Below are 13,940 nucleotides of genomic sequence, written 5' to 3' on the forward strand. Positions count from 1 at the left end.
GTAGAGGGGTCTGGCGAGACTGGTCACCGGGATGTTGAACCTGTTGATGAGAGAGGCCAAAATAAAATTTCCTGCAGATCCGGAATCCAAGAAGGCCATAGTAGAGAAGGAGAAGGTAGAGGCAGATATCCGCACAGGCACAGTAAGACGTGGAGAAGCAGAGTTGACATCAAGGACTGTCTCACCTTTGTGCGGAGTCAGCGTACGTCTTTCCAGGCGGGGAGGACGGATAGGACAATCCTTCAGGAAGTGTTCGGTACCGGCACAGTACAGGCAGAGATTCTCCATGCGGCGTCGTGTCCTCTCTTGAGGTGTCAGGCGAGACCGGTCGACTTGCATAGCCTCCACGGCGGGAGGCACAGGAACGGATTGCAGAGGACCAGAGGAGAGAGGAGCCGGGGAGAAAAAACGCCTCGTGCGAACAGAGTCCATATCCTGGCGGAGCTCCTGACGCCTTTCGGAAAAACGCATGTCAATGCGAGTGGCTAGATGAATGAGTTCATGTAGGTTAGCAGGAATTTCTCGTGCGGCCAGAACATCTTTAATGTTGCTGGATAGGCCTTTTTTAAAGGTCGCGCAGAGGGCCTCATTATTCCAGGATAGTTCGGAAGCAAGAGTACGGAATTGTATGGCGTACTCGCCAACGGAAGAATTACCCTGGACCAGGTTCAGCAGGGCAGTCTCAGCAGAAGAGGCTCGGGCAGGTTCCTCAAAGACACTTCGAATTTCCGAGAAGAAGGAGTGTACAGAGGCAGTGACGGGGTCATTGCGGTCCCAGAGCGGTGTGGCCCATGACAGGGCTTTCCCAGACAGAAGGCTGACTACGAAAGCCACCTTAGACCTTTCAGTAGGAAACTGGTCCGACATCATCTCCAAGTGCAGGGAACATTGTGAAAGAAAGCCACGGCAAAACTTAGAGTCCCCATCAAATTTATCCGGCAAGGATAGTCGTAGGCCGGAAGCGGCCACTCGCTGCGGAGGAGGTGCAGGAGCTGGCGGAGGAGATGATTGCTGAAGCTGTGGTAGTAGCTGCTGTAGCATCACGGTCAGTTGAGACAGCTGATGGCCTTGTTGCGCTATCTGTTGTGACTGCTGGGCGACCACCGTGGTGAGGTCGGCGACAACTGGCAAAGGAACTTCAGCGGGATCCATGGCCGGATCTACTGTCACGATTCGGCTGGCAGGAGGTGGATCCTCTGTGCCAGAGAGGGATTGGCGTGGACCGTGCTAGTGGACCGGTTCTAAGTTACTACTGGTATTCACCAGAGCCCGCCGCAAAGCGGGATGGTCTTGCAGCGGCGGTAGTAACCAGGTCGTATCCACTAGCAACGGCTCAACCTCTCTGACTGCTGAAGATAGGCGCGGTACAAGGGAGTAGACAAGAGCAAGGTCGGACGTAGCAGAAGGTCGGGGCAGGCAGCAAGGATCGTAGTCAGGGGCAACGGCAGGAGGTCTGGAACACAGGCTAGGAACACACAAGGAAACGCTTTCACTGGCACGATGGCAACAAGATCCGGCGAGGGAGTGCACAGGTGAACACACTAATTAGAACCACTGCGCCAATCAGTGGCGCAGTGGCCCTTTAAATCGCAGAGACCCGGCGCGCGCGTGCCCTAGGGAGCGGGGCCGCGCGCGCCGGGACAGGACCGACGGAGAGCGAGTCAGGTACGGGAGCCGGGATGCGCATCGCGAGCGGGCGCCACCCGCATCGCGAATCGCATCCCGGCTGGAGGCGGTATCGCAGCGCACCCGGTCAGTGGATCTGACCGGGGCGCTGCCGTAGCGAGGATGTTGCGAGCGCTCCGGGGAGGAGCGGGGACCCGGAGCGCTCGGCGTAACAGTTGTCAAGTGCTCTGTGGGTGCACTACAAGGCTCAGAAGGGAAGGAACGACAATGGGATTTTGGAGAGTAAGTTTTTCTGAAATGGTTTTTGGTGGGCATGTCACATTTAGGAAGCCCCTATGGTGCCAGAACAGCAAAATAAAAAAAATAAAAACATGGCATACTATTTTGGAAACTACACCCCTCAACGAATGTAACAAGGGGTACAATGAGCCTTAACACCCCACAGGTGTTTGAAAATTGTCCGCTAAAGTTTGACAGGAAAATTTTAAATTAGATTTTTTTCACTAAAATGCTGATGTTACCCCAAATCTTTCCTTTTCACAAGGGGTAATTGAAGAAAAAGCCTCCAAAATGTGTAACCCCATTTCTTCTGAGTATGGAAATACCCCATATGTGGATGTAAAGTGCTCTGCGGGCGAACTACAATGCTCAGAAGAAAAGGAGCGCCATTGAGCGTTTGGTGAGAGAATTTGGTTGGAATAGAAGTCGGGGGCCATGCGCGTTTACAAAGCCTCCCGTGGTGCCAGAACAGTGGACCCCCCCCCACGTGACCCAATTTTGGAAACTACACCCCTCACAGAATTTAATAAGGAGTGCAGTGAACATTTACACCCCACTAGCGTTTGACAGATCTTTGGAACAGTGGACTGTGCAAATGAAAAATTCAATTTTTCATTTTCATGGACCACAGTTCCAAAAATCTGTCAGACACCTGTGGGGTGTATATGCTCACTGTACCCCTTATTACATTACATGAGGGGTGTAGTTTCCAAACTGGGGTCACCTGTGGGGGGGTCCAGTGTTCTGGCACTATGGGGGCTTTGTAAACACATATGGCCTTCAATTTCGGACACATTCTCTCTCCAAAATCCCAATGGCATTCCTTCTCTTCTGAGCATTGTAGTTCACCCGCAGAGCACTTTACATCCACATATGGGGTATGTTCTTACAAATTTTGGGGGGCTTTTTTCTTATTCTCCCTTGTGAACAACAATATTATTGCGTGTAGAGGCAAATGTAATCTGGTCTGTAGCCATCCTGCAAACATCATAAGGAAAAGCAGGACTGGAGCGGCGCTGACTGGAACCACCCCATCCGAATCAGTTAAAAGATTTTTATTTCTCAATAATGCACCGCGTTCCGCCGTACATGTGCGGCTTCATCATACTACTGTTTTTGTATAGTAGTACATAAGCTTAGTGGTTACAGTAACTTGTAGTGGAACACAATCGCTTTTTGGCCTTTTGGCTAAGATCAAGTGTAGTATCTGTTCTTATCGGTTTTACTGGTGGATCAGACACCATCGATGTGGGAGTGGTGAGGACGGGTGTTGCATGGAGGTTTTGACCATGGTTTTGACTCCGGTTTACAAAAACCATACTGCAATCGCATACGTTTTTTTTTTTTTAACATGGACGTCAATGGGAAACGCACATGTATACAGTTCCATACGGGAAACCGTATACGGTTTTTACTTTGCACATGCACATTTGCATCCTAAAGTCCCCACCCAACACCCCTCCCATAAAAAATGGACAAAATTATCAAAAACATATATTTTTTTAAATAAAAACGGACGGAACTGTAAGCACTTTTAAAAACAGTATACAGTTTAAAAACGCATACGGTTTACTTTTTCCCATACTGTTCAATCCGTTTTTTTGCCATACGGTGTTCTTTAGAAAAACGGATTGAAAACAGTATGGCAAAAACGTGATGTGAACCCAGCCTAACACGTTTGCACTTTGGGTGATTTGAGAGCACTTTCCTCAGCAAAAAAAGGAACACAAGCTTTGTGTTTAAAGTCAGTTATAGTGGTGCTCAATAGTTGCTGCCATAGGGGTACAAAAGCCTAGTGGTTACATGCACACAAAAGAGGGGGAATTTATCATTGTGTGTATGAAGTGCCTGTTTTTTTCACCCTCTTTTCCTTGCTGTGTATTTGATGTGGCTGGGACTGATTTATAAAAAAGTTGCCCGGCCTTTCATGAATTGATGTAGAAGCATCAGTGTGAATGATGACTCGAAAAATTGCTTGGTATAGATATTTTTTACCATGTGGTGTGACTTGGTGCATAAATGTGGTCCATTGTTGCAAATGATAAATAGTTGACCTCTGCAAAAAAAACACCTACACAAATGCAGAGATGTGTAAAAATTGCTTTATTTGAAAAAAGTTGCAGCACAGCTTGCTGCGTCTTCTTTAGGGACAATTTGACACACAAAGTGTAAAGACCATGATATATGTCTCCCATAGTGCATTACTTGCAGCACTAGCTTTTTGTATGTCAATGCCCTGTTGCCTTGTAGAGTCCACTACCTTCTTAGGAATTCCTCCAGACAACCCACAGCTGTGAATGTGACATATGTATTTCCAACACTTGTACTTTTGTACAAGTGTTGGATGTCGTAATTTAGCACGTGTGGTGTGGCAATAACAACTTTACAGTTTGTGGTGCCTGGGTAATGTTGACCTCCACACTCCAAGGGTAGTAGCTTCCTGGGACAAGTGATGAGGTAATATCGAATCCAGATGCAGGGCTACTCATTTTTACTCAGGAACTTGCAAAAATACAGGAACAGTTCAAACAGTAGCGCAAAGTTTGCTGGAGTTTGCTGTAGGGATCACAGTTGCTTCAGGGCACTATGTGACTTCTAGTCCTCATTGATTAACTAGCTTCTTGCTTGCTTAATTTAGTTTTGACTGTACTGGTTTGGTTTGTTAAACGTCTAAGAGACTTGAGGGGACAGACATGGACTCTCCTCTCTACATAGGTATCCGGAATTAGGGCTTACCGCCAGGTGAAAGCTGTAGATTTATGGATGAGAGTTGCTTGAGCCTTTCTATCTCCTGTAATCCTCTTCTTGGCTAATGGGGTCTGTGGGCTCTCTTGGCTCTTCTCCCCACTGCAGACTTGCTTCTGATTGGAATGGATGTGAAGTGTGCTGTAGCTCTGCAACACTTCAGTGCAGCAACTGGATTTTCTGAGGCCAGTCCTCATGGTACCAGTCCACAGCAGAGGTCTAGAGGTGACCTTCACTCTCTTCTCCTCCTCATTACACACTGACTAGCTTCTCCCAGTCTAGCAGACTTGTGGAAGGCAGACCGCAGCCTTGGTTGGCTAGAAGCAAGCATGTGATCCCCTTAGCATCCTCCTGGACAAACAGGTTAAACCCTTAGGGTACAACAGCATATAAGTGCATAGACAGAATATCTCAAGGTGATAAAAAACACATTTACACTTGAGTAGTGGGCCCAGAGCAGACACGCTAGGTGACATCCACCTGACAGGTCAGAAAGACATGTGTGTTCCGCACCAGGACACTGCACATTTATTAGGGAGTGGTCCCTGAGCAGAAGTGTTTATAAATATTTGCCATTAGCTATTTCAGGAATTTTCCTTAGATGTACTGTGTATATGTATTCCCAGGTACAGCAGCTCATTCTGTGGAACTTTACCACTGAATTGCAGAACATTTTCCCAAATTACTACATGTGTTTTAGTCAGTGGGAATGTATATGTCTTGCCAGTTCTTTTTCTAATGTCCTAGGAAAACTGTATTTCTGGTGTAACACAAGCCTTAGAATTGCTGAGAGAGATTTCCTGTGTAACTATAAGGTAGGAACTTCTCTTCTGACTAACCTATTGCATAACACTGTCATCATTCATCTTCATCTGTGTTATCAGATGTATAGCGTGTATATTGGTCGGCTCTTACTGCTGATGAATATACAGACCAGGCTCTGTGGTAAATCATGTCCAGCATGGTGGTGATAATCACTCAACATTATATATATATATAGATATATAGATATATATAGTGTAAATTTGAGTAGCCGCATTAGTCCAGTAATGCAGATGCAAATCATAAAATGTTGCAGTATCTTGTAATACCTTTTTTATTGGACTAACAGAATTTTGTAGAGACAAGCTTTCAGGATTCCTCCCTTTATCAAGTCCAAAGCAAATCTCATCAATATATATATTTACACACACTCTGTACATGTTACCTCATGATTTCTCTTCATTCCTGTCTCCTCCTCATAGAGATAAACAACTTGTGAGATCACAAGGCAAAGGGCTCTGTAATATGTAACCCCCTCTCAGACATAAGGAGAGGAATAAGCTGTAAGGATAGCCCCTTAACCCCTTAACGCAGAACGACGGGTATAGCCGTCGGCTGCTGAAGTGGGTTCGCGCAGAGCGACGAGATAACTGACGTCCACATATTTTCAGCTGCTGGTGCATCCCGGGGGCTGAACTTTTCACTTCCAGTTGTCTCCGGAAGGTGAGAAGTTCTGCTTAACCCTTCGCGCAGAACGCCGCATTTATACGGCGGATAACACGATACCATCCGCGCATTCTGCTGTATAATGGCGGCGTTCATTAAGTGTGCGCTCCCGCGGCGCTGATCGGGTTAATAAGCTAAAGTCCCGGGGTGTCCGGCGGGAGACCACTTCCGCCCAACACCCTGGGACCCCATTTGATTAACCCGATCAGCGATCGGGTGTGCAGGGGCGGCCTGTGTGTAACGGGTGCGCGGAGAACCTGGAGGTTCGGCGATGGTGGGTGCTCGAAGATCCGGAGGTCTGGCACGGCGGAGATCCGGCGCAATGGCGGGTGGGCGGAGATGATGGGGGAAAGTGCCTTCCCCCTGACAAGTTGCAAAACTACAACTCACAGCATGTCCAGACAGTCTGGGCATGCTGGGAGTTGTAGTTTTGCAACATCTGGAAGACCACTGTTTGGAGACCACTGTGTAGTGTTTGCCAAACTGTGATCCTCCAGATGTTGCAAAACTACAACTCCCAGCATGCCCGGCTGCAAACGGCTGTCTGGGCATGCTGGGAGTTGTAGTTGTGCGCCTCCAGCTGTTGCAAAACCTACAACTCCCAGCATGCCCAGACAGCCAATTGCTGTCTGGGCATGCTAGGATTTGTAGTTTTGCAAGATCTGGAGGACCACAGTTTGGAAATCACTGTGCAGCGGTCTCTAAACTGTGACCCTCCAGATCTTGCAAAACTACCAGCATGCCTGGCAACAAGGAGCTGTCAGTACATGCTGGGAGTTGTAGTTTTGCAACAGCTGGAGGCACACTGGTGGGTAAACAATAAGTCTGTTACCTAATTCAGTGTTTTCCCACCAGTGTGCCTCCAGTTGTAGCAGAACTACAACTCCCAGCATGCACAGTCTGTCACTTCATGTTTAGAGTTGTAGTTTTGCAACAGTCGGAGTTTTGCACCCATAAACAACCCCTACCCCCCCCCCCCTCTACAGGGTACATTCACACGGGCGGGGCTTTACAGTGAGTTTCCCAATGCAAGTTTGAGCTGCGGCAAATTTTCCACCGCAACTAAACTCACTGTAAACCCACGCCCGTGTGAATGTACCCTAAAAAGACTAGCTACATTACATCACCACAAAATAAAAAGTAAAACACTACATATACTCCCTTACACAATTATACCCCTCCAAATAACAATGGGTTTCCAAAACAGAGCCTCCAGCTGTTGCAAAACAACAACTCCCGGCATTGCCGGACGGCCATTGACTGTCCAGGCATGCTGGGAGTTTTGCAACAGCTGGAGGCACCTTGTTTGGGAAACACTAGTGTAGGGTATTTGTGGTGGAGGAGGCAAGAGTAACGCTTGCATCCGTGTCCGCGCCTATGTAAATCCTTAATTTAGGCCTCAAATGCGCATGGCGCTCTCTCAACACGGAGCCCTGTCGTATTTCACGGCAACAGTTTAGGGCTACATATGGGGTATTTCCGTACTCAGGAGAAATTGTGTTACAAATTTTGTGGGGCTTTTCCTCCTTTTACCCCTTATCAAGATGAAATATTGGTCTACACCAGCATGCTAGTGTTAAAAAAAATTTATTTTTACACTGACATGCTGGTGTTGTTTCATACTTTTCATTTTCACAAGAGGAAAAAGGAAAGCAAGCCTCCCAAAATTTGTAACGCAATTTCTCCTGAGAATGGAAATACCCAATATGTGGGCGTAAAATGCTCAAGGCTCATGAGTGAGAGAGCGCCATGTACATTTGAGGCCTAAATGGGTGATTTGCACAGGGGTGGCTGATTTTACAGCGTTTCTGACATAAATGCAAAAAAGAAAAAAGAAAAAAAATTCCCACATGTGACCCCATTTTGGAAACGACACCCCTCATGGAACGTAACAAGGGGTATAGTGAGCCTTAAGACCCCACAGGTGTTTGACGAATTTTCGTTAAAGTTGGATGGGAAAATGAAGAAAAAAAATAGTTTTTTACTAAAATGCTGGCGTTACCCTAAATATTTAATTTGCACAAGGGAAAATATGAAAAAAGCCCCCCAAAATTTGTAACCCCATTTCTTCTGAGTGAGAACATACCCCATAAGTGGATGTTAAGTGCTCTGCTGGCGCACTACAATGCTCAGAAGAGAAAGAGCAACATTGGGATTTTGAAGAGAAAATTTGTCCGGAAATGAAGGCCACGTGTGTTTACCAAGCCCCCATAGTGCCAGAACAATGGACTCCCCCCACATGTGACCCCATTTTGGAAACTAAACCCCTCACAGAATGTAGCAAGGGGTACAGTGAGCCTTTACGCCCCACAGGTGTCTGACAGATTTTTGGAACAGTGGTCCGTGAAAATGAAAAATTGAATTTTTAATTTGCACAGCCCACTGTTCAAAATATCTGTCAAATGCCAGTGCGGTGTAAATACTCACTGCACCCCTTATTAAATTCTGTGAGGGGTGAAGTTTCCAAAATGGGGTCACATGTGGGGGGTCCACTGTTCTGGCACCACGGGGGGCTTTGTAAACGCACATGGCCCCTGACTACCATTCCAAACAAATTCTCTTCCCAAAAGCTCAATGGCGCTCCTTCTATTCTGAGCATTGTAGTGCGCCAGCATTAAGGCTCACTGTACCTCTTGTTACGTTCCTTGAGGGGTGTAGTTTCCAAAATAGTATGCCATAGGGACTTCCTAAATGTGACATGCCCCCAAAAACCATTTCAGCAAAATTTGCTTTCCAAAAGCCAAATGTGACTTCTTCTCTTCTGAGCATTGTAGTGCGCCCGCAGTGCACTTGACGTCCACACATGGGGTATTTCCATACTCAGAAGAGATGGGGTTACAAATTTTGGGGACATTTTCTCCTATTACTCCTTGTACAAATGTAAAATTTTGGGGGGGAAAACAGCATTTTAGTGAAAAAAAAATGTCATTTACATGTTCAACTTTAACAAAAAGTGGTCAAACACCTGTGGGGTGTTAAGGCTCACTGGACCCCTTGTTACATTCCCTGAGGGGTTTAGTTTCTAAAATAGTATACAATGTGGGGGTATTCTTGCTGTTCTGGCACAATAGGGGCTTCCTAAATGTGACATGCCCCCCAAATACCATTTCAGAAAAACTCACTCTCCAAAATCCCATTGTTGCTCCTTCCCTTCTGAGCCCTCTACTGTGCCCGCCGAACACTTGACATACACTTATGAGGTATTTCCTTACTCGAGAGAAATTAGGTTACAAATTTTAGGAAGATTTTTCTCCTTTTACTCCTTGTAAAAATTCAAAAACTGGGTCTACAAGAACTTTGCTGCTATTCCTGTGAAACACCTAAAGGGTTAACACACTTTCTAAATGTCATTTTGAATACTTTGAGGGGTGCAGTTTTTATAATGGGATCATTTGTGGGGTATTTCTAATATGAAGGCCCCTCAAATCCACTTAAAAACTGGTCCCTGAAAAATTCTGATTTTGAAAATTTTGTGAAAAATTGGAAAATTGCTGCTATACTTTGAAGCCCTCTGATGTCTTCCAAAAGTAAAAACATGTCAACTTTATAATGCAAACATAAACTAGACATATTGTATTTGTGAATCAATATATAATTTATTTGGCATGTCCATTTTCCTTATAAGCAGAGAGTTTCAAAGTAAAAAAAAATGCTAAATTTTCAAATTTTTCATCACATTTTGGAATTTTTCAACAAGAAATGATGCAAGTATCAATGAAATTTTACAGCTAACATAAAGTAGACAATGTCACGAAAAAAACTGTCTTGGAATCAGAATGAAAAGTAAAAGCATCCCAGATTTATTAATGCTTAAAGTGACAGTGGTCAGATTTGCAAAAACAAGGCCTGCGTCCTTAAGGTTTAAATGAGCTGCGTCCTTAACCCTTTAAGGACCCATGACATACTGGTATGTCATGAGTCCGCTCCCGTTCTATAACGTGGGGCTCCAGGGGCCGGGACCCGTGGCTAATAGCGCGCAGCACTGATCGCGGTGCCGCACGCTATTAACCCTTTAGACGTAGCGTTCAAAGTTGAACGCTGCATCTAAAGTGAAAGTAAAACAATGCCAGTTAGCTCAGGGAGCTGTTCGGGATCGCAGCGGCTAAATCGCGGCATCCCGAACAGCTTACATGACAGCCGGAGGGTCCCTATCTGCCTCCATGCTGTCCCATAGCCGAATGACTGCTCAGTGCCTGAGGTCTAGAATCATCGATCAGTGGTTTTCTATGAGACTCCACTGATCAATGTAAAATTTCAATGTAAAATATCAGTGTGTGCAGTGTTATAGGTCACTATGGGAGCTATAACACTGCAAATAATAAGTGAAACAAAAAAGTGAATAAAGATCATTTAACACCTTCCCTAATAAATGTTTGAATCAACTTTTCCCATAAAAATAAAAAAAAACAGTGTAGATTAAAATAAACATATTTGGTATCAATGCATGCGGAAATGTCCGAATTATAAAAATATATAGTTAATTAAACCGCACGATCAATGGCGTACAGGCGAAAAAATTCCAAAGTCCAAAATAGTGCATTTTTGGTCACTTTTTATATCATGAAAAAATGAATAAAAATTGATCAATAAGTCCTATCAATGCAAACTTCAGATCTCGGCGCAAAAAAAGAGCCCTCATACCGCCCCATATGCGGAAAAATAAAAAAAGTTATAGGGGTCAGAAGATGAAAATTGTAAACATATTTTCCTGCATGTAGTTATGATTTTTTTCCAAAAGTACGACAAAATCAAACCTATATAAGTAGGGTATCATTTTAATCGTATGGACCTACAGAATAAAGAGAAGGTGTCATGTTTACCGAAAAATGTACTGTGTAGAAACGGAAGCCCCCAAAATTTACAAAATGGTGTTTTTTCTTCTATTTTGTCTCGCAACAATTTTTTATTCCATTTTGCCGTACATTTTTGGGTAAAATGACTGATGTCATTACAAAGTAGAATTGGTGGCGCAAAAAATAAGCCATCATATGGATTTTTAGGTGAAAAATTGAAAGAGTTATGATTTTTTAAAGGTAAGGAGGAAAAAACGAAATGCAAAAACGGAAAAAATCCGGGTCCTTAAGGAGTTAAGAGGTACTCCAGCCCTAAAACATCTGATCCCCTATCCAAAGGATAGGGAATAAGATGTCTGATCACGGTATTTCCGCAATCTCTCATGCAGCACCCACCTGTGTGTGCTCCACTCAGTTCTGGAGGCTCTAAGCCTGAAGCCTCACGACCACGGGGCCAGAGTATCATGACGTCACAACTCCACCCCCCGTGTGATGTCATGCCCCACCTCCTCAATGTAAGTCTATGGGAGGGGGCGTGACACACAGCTAGATCCTTTTGCACCAGAATATATATATATACTCAGAAGTGGGACTCGGTGCGATCAATCCCTCAGCCCCTGTACTACGACCCCCAACATGGAGCAGACTCTGTTTCATGATGGGAGTAGCAGTCCAAGCATTACTGCAGCCACCACCACAGCCGCCTGCAGACTCCCACAGCTGGGGGGAAGTACTCCCATTATGGAAAAGAGTCTGTGCTATGTGAACCTGTGTCTACCTTCAAATAAGACAAGATGTTCAACACTCTGTTTGTTCATAGTAGTAGTACCGCAGCACTTTAGGAGTCCTGGACAGCTGTGGAGTAAAGTTTAAAAAACAGTACAGAATTGTGCACAAAATCCGTGTAGACTACGGTTTTGTGCATTTTTTTCCGTGCACAAAACCGGATACATCTAGTTTTGTATGGTGGGTAATGTATACAGTTTGCTATACAGCTGAATGCGGTTTTCAAATAGAAAACGTATACGGCAACCGTATAGCAAAATCGTCATGTGAATGCACCCTAAGTGGGCAGAGCTTTCAAAATGTCACAGCAGTTGGGAGGCATGCCGTCCTGCTTTCAGTTGAGGTGGACAAAGCCTATTCCAAACTATGGATTGCGTGGTGAAGCTTGTACCACATATCTTTGTAAGTATATAAACATTTTGGACTGCAGAAGCATGAGTTGTCGTTTTGGAGACTTGTATATTGCCCCAACATTATGACCCTCTTTCATAACCCATTTATTTGGATTAAAGCTATGGAAACGGCCAAACACTTGCCCCAAAATAGGACTTTCTCTTGTTTTTTGTCATGTTACAAATTTTACATTGACGTCCTAGAGATTTATGTTCCTCGGTCTATATTTCCCTTTTTTCATATTATAAATAGTTTGGAAGTAACTTTTACACATTTTGTGAAATCACTCCAAGATCAAGCTACTTAATATGCCAATTTTCTGCACTTATGTTAAAAGTAAAAGAAAACCAACATCAGACAATTCTATGCACTCTAAGTATAGATTATTAGTCTGTAGTAGCATATCTCAACCACCAGGGGTCAGTTATCTTGAAAGCATTTCTGATAAATACTGTTCAATGAAGTGAGAACATTTGGTCCTAGAAAGCGGTAGAAAATAGTAGCACCCCTGCTACTGTCAGTCACAGGTTTTAAAATACCCGAGATCACAAGCTCTATCTAATAGGAGCTATGAATAAATTGAACAAACATGAGAATTAATTTACAATTGTAGCTTGACATTATATTTTTATTCTTAGCACATAATTATAATAATGAGATTAAACAAAAATATAAATAATAACTCTAATACTACAACTCTCAGACTTTTCAATTCTATTTTAAACACTCCAAAGACTTAACATGATACATTAGCCCTATTTAGCTACTGGTCTAATCCACATTGCTCTATGGTGTCCTCATGCTGCTGCTGCCACCTCCAGGCTGTCTCATTCAGCCACTATATGGTATCCTCATGCTTCAGCCAACTCCAGGCTCTGCCATTCAGCCACTATATGGTCTCCTCATGCTGATGCCACCTCCATTCTCTGTCATTGTGCTGCCATGTGACATGTGACTCCTTGTTAAATGTGGTCCTTTGTACCCACACACCGGGGTCCAAGACACTAAAACTTCGGAGATAAAATCTCAATTTCAAAATCCTCAATTTCAAAATCTTAAATTTAAATATAAAAATCTTAAACTTCAATGGTCTCCTCATGCTTCTGCCAACTCCAGGCTGTGCAACTCAGACACTATATGGTCTCCTCATGCTTCAGCCACCTCCAGGCTGTACCATTCAGCCACTATAGGGTCTCCTCATTATTCAGTCACCTCCAGGCTGTGTCATTCACCCAATATATGGTTTACTGATGCTGCTGGACCTTGGCCTAAACATTTTGATGGTAGCACTAGCTACCATAAATCTTCAATTTAAATTTCAAAATTAATATTTTAATCTTAGGGATTGTGAATCCCTAGTGTCTACTCATTCTGCTGCCAGCTCCAGGCTGTGTCATTCAGCAACTATATGGTCTCCTCATGCTGCCAACACCTCCACACTGTGTCATTTAGCCACTATATGGTCTCCCCATGCTGCCAACACCTCCAGGCTGTTTCATTCATCCAATATATGGTTTACTAATGCTTCAGCCACCTCCAGGCTGTGCCATTCATCCAATATATGTTTTACTGATGCTGTAGCCACCTCCAGGATGTGCCATTCATCCAATATATGGTTTACTGATGCTTCAGCCAGCTCCAGTCTGTGTCATTCAGCAACTACATGGTTTAATGATGCTGCTGGGCCCAGGACATTACCTATATATGTTTATGGTAGCACTAGGTACCATACATCTTCAATGGAAATTTCAAAATTCATCTTTTGTTATTAGAGATTGTGAGGCCCTATTGTCTCCTCATCTGCCACCAACTCCAGGCTGTGCCATTCAG

General features: G+C 44.3%; 1 protein-coding gene and 1 pseudogene across 3 annotated transcripts in view; one reads left to right on the top strand and one right to left on the bottom strand.

Annotated features, from left to right (window-relative positions):
* LONRF2 (LON peptidase N-terminal domain and ring finger 2) overlaps nucleotides 1–13,940 on the bottom strand; it is a 141,386-nt gene that overhangs the window by 110,387 nt on the left and 17,059 nt on the right. The window lies entirely within an intron of this gene.
* Nucleotides 3,074–3,252, top strand: LOC130359835 (U2 spliceosomal RNA; annotated as a pseudogene).

This window comes from Hyla sarda, chromosome 2 (genome assembly GCF_029499605.1).
Source record: "Hyla sarda isolate aHylSar1 chromosome 2, aHylSar1.hap1, whole genome shotgun sequence".
NCBI lineage: Eukaryota > Metazoa > Chordata > Amphibia > Anura > Hylidae > Hyla > Hyla sarda.